Source organism: Strigops habroptila, chromosome Z (genome assembly GCF_004027225.2).
Source record: "Strigops habroptila isolate Jane chromosome Z, bStrHab1.2.pri, whole genome shotgun sequence".
Classification (NCBI taxonomy): Eukaryota; Metazoa; Chordata; class Aves; order Psittaciformes; family Psittacidae; genus Strigops; species Strigops habroptila.
In genome coordinates this window covers 36950572-36958240 of record NC_044302.2, presented here as the reverse complement: position 1 = coordinate 36958240, position 7669 = coordinate 36950572, and positions in this window count along the sequence as shown.

Here is a 7669-nt window from a genome sequence, read left to right as displayed (position 1 = left end):
GGTATTTCAAAGACCCAAAAGGGTATAGATGGGCTTTTGGTATCGCTGCCTTGGAGACAGAGGAAATTAAGCAGCTGTCCACCTTACCCGGTCTCTCAGAGGATCCTTCTGTTGTGGGGTTGCTGAAGGTTAAAGAACAACAAGTGCCAATTGCGACCACAACAGTGCACCGGCAGCAATATCGCACCAACCGAGACTCCTTGATTCCCATCCATAAGCTGATCCGCAGACTGGAGAGCCAAGGAGTGATCAGCAGGACCCGCTCACCCTTTAATAGCCCCATATGGCCAGTGCAAATGTCTAATGGAGAGTGGAGATTAACAGTAGACTATCGTGGCCTGAACGAAGTCACACCACCATTGAGTGCTGCCGTACCGGACATGTTAGAACTTCAGTATGAACTGGAGTCAAAGGCAGCCAAGTGGTATGCCACAATTGACATTGCCAATGCATTTTTCTCAATCCCTTTGGCAGCAGAATGCAGGCCACTGTTTGCTTTCACTTGGAGGGGCGCCCAGTACACTTGGAACCGACTGCCCCAGGGGTGGAAACACAGCCCTACCATCTGCCATGGATTGATCCAGACTGCACTGGAACAGGGGCAAGCTCCAGAACACCTGCAATACATTGATGACATCATCGTGTGGGGCGATACAGCGGAAGAAGTTTTTGAGAAAGGGAGGAAGATAATCCAAAACCTGCTGAAGGCCGGTTTTGCCATAAAACGGAATAAGGTCAAGGGACCTGCACAGGAGATTCAATTTTTGGGAATAAAATGGTAAGATGGACGCCGCCAGATCCCCACAGACGTGATCAAGAAGATAACAGCAATGTCTCCACCAACTAACAAGAAAGAAACACAAGCTTTCTTAGGTGTTGTGGGGTTCTGGAGAATGCACATCCCAAATTACAGTCTGATTGTAAGCCCTCTCTATCACATGACACAGAAGAAGAATGATTTCAAATGGGGCCCTGAGCAACAATAAGCCTTTGAACAAATTAAATGAGAAATAGTTCATGCAGTAGCCCTTGGACCAGTCCGGGCCGGGCCAGATGTGAAAAATGTGCTCTATACCGCAGCTGGGGAGAATGGTCCTACCTGGAGCCTCTGGCAGAAAGCTCCAGGGGAGACTCGAGGTCGACCCCTCGGCTTTTGGAGTCAGGGATATAAAGGATCCGAGGCCAGCTATACTCCCACTGAAAAAGAGATACTGGCAGCCTATGAAGGGGTTCGAGCTGCCTCAGAAGTGACTGGAACTGAAGCGCAGCTCCTCCTGGCACCCCGGTTGCCTGTGCTGGGCTGGATGTTCAAAGGCAGGGTCTCCTCTACACATCATGCAACGGATGCTACATGGAGTAAGTGGGCCGCACTAATTACACAACGAGCTCGAATAGGAAATCCCAGTTGTCCAGGAATTCTAGAAGTCATCATGGACTGGCCAGAGGGCAAAGATTTTGGGATGTCACCAGAAGAGGAGGTGACGCGTGCTGAAGAGGCCCCACCATATAATGAACTGTCAGAGAGTGAAAAGCAATATGCCTTGTTTACTGATGGGTCCTGCCATATTGTGGGAAAGCATCGGAGATGGAAGGCAGCTGTGTGGAGTCCCCTGCAACAAGTTGCAGAAATTGCTGAGGGAGAGGGTGAATCGAGTCAGTTTGCAGAGGTGAAAGCCATCCAGCTGGCCTTGGACATTGCTGAACGAGAAAAATGGCCAGTGCTTTATCTCTACACTGACTCATGGATGGTGGCAAACGCCCTGTGGGGGTGGTTGCAGCAATGGAAGCAGAGCAACTGGCAACGCAGAAGTAAACCCATCTGGGCTGCTGCATTGTGGCAAGATATCGCTGCTCGGGTGCAGAACCTGGTGGTGAAGGTACGCCACATAGATGCTCATGTACCCAAGAGTCGGGCCACTGAGGAACACCAGAACAACCAGCAAGTGGATAAAGCTGCTAAGATTAAAGTGGCTCAAATGGACTTGGATTGGCAACATAAGGGTGAATTATTTTTAGCCCGGTGGGCCCATGACACCTCAGGCCATCAAGGCAGAGATGCAACATATAGATGGGCTCGTGATCGAGGGGTGGACTTAACGACGGACACTATTGCCCAGGTTATTCACGAATGTGAAACATGTGCTGCAATTAAGCAAGCCAAGTGGTTAAAGCCTCTCTGGTATGGAGGACGATGGCTGAAGTACAACTATGGGGAGGCCTGGCACATTAACTATATCACACTCCCACCAACCCGCCAAGGCAAGCGCTATGTGCTTACCATGGCGGAAGCAACCACCGGCTGGCTGGAAACATACGCTGTGTCCCACGCCACTGCCCGGAACACTATCCTGGGCCTTGAGAAACAAGTCTTGTGGCGACACGGCACCCCAGAGAGAATTGAGTCAGACAATGGGACTCATTTCCAGAACAACCTCACAGACACTTGGGCCAAAGAGCATGGCATTGAGTGGGTATATCACATCCCCTACCATGCACCAGCCTCTGGGAAAATCGAACGGTACAATGGGCTGTTAAAAACTACACTGAGAGCAATGGGTGGTGGGACTTTCAAACACTGGGATACACATTTACCAAAAGCCACCTGGTTGGTCAACAGTAGGGGATCTGCCAACAGGGCTGGCCCAGCCCAATCAGAACTTTTACGTACTGTAGAGGGGGACAAAGCTCCTGTGGTGCACATAAAGAATTTGTTGGGGAAGACAGTCTGGGTTATTCCTGCTTCAGGTAAAGGCAAACCCACTCGTGGGGTTGCTTCTGCTCAGGGACCTGGATATACTTGGTGGGTAATGCGGGAAGATGGGGAAGTCCGATGTGTACCTCAAGGGGATTTGATTTTGGGGGAAAACAGCCAATGAACTCAATTGTACGCTGTTGCCTGCTCTATAACACTTTTATAGTCCACCAGCTAGATATCTTCAGGTCGCCAGCAATTGACCCTGACTTCCCTCTGGTCATCACCTCAACAAAGAATGAATTTTGAGGAAACCAGACGAGCTCAGCAGTGACCAGACGAGTTTAGCGGTATCATCAGCAGGCCACAACCCAACACTACATACCACCCCTCCTGCCCTGAAAGACTATTACAAGAGATGGAGCCTGACATCATGGACTGGATGAGTTCAGCAATTTTACAGGGATTGGTCCATGGACTAGGGAATGATATCTTTCTCTGTGTGTGGGTGTGGGTGTATATATATATGTGTATATATATCTGGGACAGGGGTGATGGTGTGCTGAGAGATGTGGGATCTGAGCATGACATGAATGGTATGGAATAAGGGGTGGATACTGTCCTGGGTTCAGCTATAGCAGTCATTTTTCTCCTTCTTAGTAGCTGGTGCAGTGCTGTGTTTTTTAACTTTCAGCCTGGGAACAACGCTGATAACACTGATGTTTTTAGTTGTTGCTAAGTAATGTTTATTCCAACCAAGGACTTTCTCAGTCTCATGCTTTGCCAGAGAGGAGGGGAAGCTGGGCGGAAGCAGAGACAGGACACCTGACCCAAACTAACCAAAGGGGTATTCCATACCACAGCACGTCATGCCCAGTATATAAACCGGGGGGAGTTACCCAGAAGGCCCTGATCACTGCTCGGGTCGGGCTGGGTATCGGTCGGCGGGTGGTGAGCAATTGTATCCTCTCCCCTTGTTATTTCACTAATCGTCATTATCATTGGTGGTAGCAGTAGTGGTTTTGTATTATACCTTAGTTGCGGGACTGCTCTTATCTCAACCCGTGGGAGTTACATTCTTCCCATTCTCCTCCCCATCCCTCCGGGAGTGGGGGGAGGAAGAAGGAGGGGGGGGAGTGAGCGAGCGGCTGTGCGGTTCTGAGTTACCGGCTGGGCTCAAACCACGACACCTACTCAACCATGTCAAGTTACTTACATACATACCTGGTTACAGGATTTGGCACTTGGACTAGAATTTAATACTGATGGACACTCCACGTGACATGGTCGTGGTTTAAGCCCAGCCGGTAACTCAGGACCACGCAGCCGCTCACTCACTCCTCCCCTTCTTCTCCCCCACTCCTGAAGGGATGGGGAGGAGAATTGAAAGAATGTAAATCCCATGGGTTAAGACACAGCAAAAAGGCAAAGGCTCAGTCTGACTGGGTGTCTCCACGGCCATCAAGCAGCTACTATTTCCCAGAGGTGGTCCAGAAGCAGTGTAGGGCACCATCACCATCTGCTGCTTCATCCACCCAAGTAAAATCTCATCCGATAAAAACATGGGGGGGGGGAATCAAAACAAACAAACAAACAAACAAAAAAAAATGAATGAAAAAAAGCTGCATTAAATTAAAGGGTTAAAATGTATTTATGACACTTAGGGCCAGATTTGAAAGGCCCAACATTTCCTTTTGACTTAATGGTTGTGAACACACCACTGTGCCTGCCCTTTTATGCTTGCAGGAACTTGTATTAGTACAAATGTGATAGGAGCAATTGTGATGTGAAAAATAACCTGGCAGTCAGATGCTCACGTCATATGTTTGTATCCAAAAAGAGACTGCAGGCAGGATGGAAAAGCGAAGAACAGATACTGGTGTCTAGGTAAATCATGCACCCTACGGGGTGACTCATAAGCCAGATCCCAACTGAACTCAGCTGTTTAGCAGTATGTGGCCTCCTACACACCCAAACGAGCTTTTTCCTCAGCCATGTGCCCTGAGCCTGCAGCAGAGGAATGGAAGAGACACAATGTCAGTTCTTTGCCACTTGGGACATGAGTGCATTGGGAAAATCCTTCTGGGTCATTTTAGCTGGCTTCAGCAAAGACACAAAGTGACCTTCATGCATGGCAGCATCTAATGCCACAGGCACAAAAGTAGAGAGTTAGAAGGATTGCTTTTGTTTTGAAGAAGTACTGAAACGCCAGTATGTATATGCTGATGCGCTAACAGATGCATGCAACATGAAGACCATGTTAAAGTCATGCATCTCTCCGCAGCAGAGTTCTCCAAGTGCGGAAACTTTCCAGATCACCTTACATGAGCATTGTCAGAGCATCAGTGTGCCTAAACACATGCTCATTTGCCACATGAGTATCCCTGGGTCCTAGCAGATGGTGTACTCATTTGAGTGCTCAGTGTACTGCTGCAACAGAAAAACACCACTTAACAAACAGAAACCCAAAAAGGTCAGCAGAGATCTAGTCGAAAGAAAGGACAACTCCTCTCAATGCACAGCAGGGATCAGACAACTACAGCACCCTGTTGTAAACATGAACTACCCTCAGCTCTGCAGGGTGCTATTGGGATACTAAACGTTCTCATAGCGTGACATGCCCAGATAGTGTAATCTGACTTGCAGGAATGGTCAGGATCCAGATTTGCTCTCCCTAGAAGAAAACATAATTAATGGGAATAGCTCTGGACAGATGTCAGAAGGGGAAGGACAGAAGAGAAAAAGCTTATAAGTCCTACTGGAGTTCTCCAATAAAAAAAATAAAATAAAATAAAATAAAAATTAAAAAAAAAAAAAAAAAAATAGGGAGAGAGAAAACAAAAAAATGACACCAGGGAAAAAAATTAACTTAGCTTGGAAATAATAAAAATTGCCCAAGAAGTTCTGTCAGAGCATATTACAGTTTGCTTAATGGTGTGGTTGTGCAGGGAAATTGTTTCCAAGAATAATGTTGAGGTTGAGGGATATTTTCTAGCTTTACCATGTGCCAATCTAGAATATGCTACCAAATGGATTATTGCATACTCAGGGTTATAATACCTCTCTCAGCATAGATTCAGCTGAATATCCTAAACATCTGTAAAGGGTGCCAATCTGTATTTTGTTTTGTTTGGGTAGCAACTATCATTTGTTTATTTTATGGCTCTTGACCGTATGCTCATCTCTACAGAAGTGCCTTCTGGCAAGAGAAAAGCCCTGAAATCCTACAGCTAATTTTGGGTTTCCTCTTCTGTGGGTACTGAAGTGACCACTCAGCCAGAAGTCAAGGAGGACTTGGTAAGGGCAGAAGAGGCTTTAAGCAATCTTTCGTGCTGCCTCAGCTCTGGGGATTACCCAAATGGAGTTCGGAAGTGTCCTGTGGCTAACAGCAAGACAAGTACAACTGCCGACGTGACTATTCGATTTTGCGTGCTGCAAAGTGAATGGTTAACTGAACTCTGACATGCAATTCCCAACACTTTAATTCCCTGGTGCATGGCAATGCTGCAGCACTGTCCACGCAAGCTCCCCAACCACTACACCCCAGGGTGCCTGTGCTAATGTAAGGGCAGATAGTGCCTTTGTAACTTGCCTCAGGTCTCCTGAGCAGCTGAGCTGGAGGCAAGAGGGACATTCTCTGAATCCCTGTCATGGTTCCAGAACCACTGCACTGCTGTGCCTCCGCTGTGAGCTATTCCACTCCAGCAGTCTTCATTGCCTTGCATATTTGGTAGCACATTATGCATGTAAATCTATTCTTCACCTACATGCAAGTGACTGTGTTTCATGCATCTTGATACCCCATACATTTCCACTGAAAATAACAGCTTGATATTTTGCTGTTCTGCCAGCAGGCAGGGACTAATCAAAAGTGCTCTGTTTTCATTTTCTACTTTGAAAGGGACAAAGACTTAATATCCCATGAAAACAAAAGGAAAAAAAACCAACCAAACTAACAAATAAAAAAACCCCACCAAAAAAACCCTGAAAACAAACAAATAGAAAAGAACAAAAAAATATAAGAATGCAACCTAATTACTGATCCCAGTTTGACCCTGGGATACCAATTATAGCATTTTCAACCCCAAGGCAAAACACTTGCCTGACACTGAAGGTTTCCAACAGAAACATTTTCACTGTTGGCTCATTTCAAACCTGTTCTAATTTCTATTTACTGCATACAGATATCAATAATGGCCCTGCTGATACTTCTAAGTTAGCTACACAGCAGTAGTAGCAATCCAAGAAAAAAGAAACAATCCTTGTCAATTTATACTTCTTGTCGGCTACATAAATAAGGAATCAGTGTCTTCAAACACACCTGCTAATCATCTACACAGAGTGCTTTCAGGTTCCCATCACAGACTCAGCTTCCTGCATCTCTGCTGGGAACCACAAGACTGGTGTCACGGTGGGCCAAAAAGTATTGCTACAGACACAGTTTTGCAGGAATGGTATGCAGGCTACCAGATCAGGCCCTGCGTTTGTAACTGGGCCTGATTTTTGGCTCCTTGCCCTGTTGTCTCATCTGTTTCTGCTTCTACAGTTTTCCCACTGGGGCTCTTCAGGCTCTATTTATTGTTTTAAAATCCAGGAAAATGAAAAATGAAGACAATAGTGTAAACAAAGGGCTTTAAAGCCTCCTGACCTCTCACACTGCTTGTGAATGCTGCTTCTGTAGTACTTGTGGTTGAGATCTGACCAGAAGAAACCCTAAAACCTGAAAGCAGTGTTACAAGCCTGAAAAACCTGCCCAATATCTTAGCAGAAAGCATTAAGTTAGACACAAACGGTGTTTGTGTCAACCTGTTCACACAGTAAAATTTCTACTGACTTCACTGAGGCAAAGATTTGGTCAGGACAGAAGCAAAGAATATTTATCCTAGGTTCACACAACTTTGAAAATGTATGCTCCATGTGAGAGATACCATGAATGATCAAGGGAACAGGATAATGTATTGAGGGTCTTCACCATAT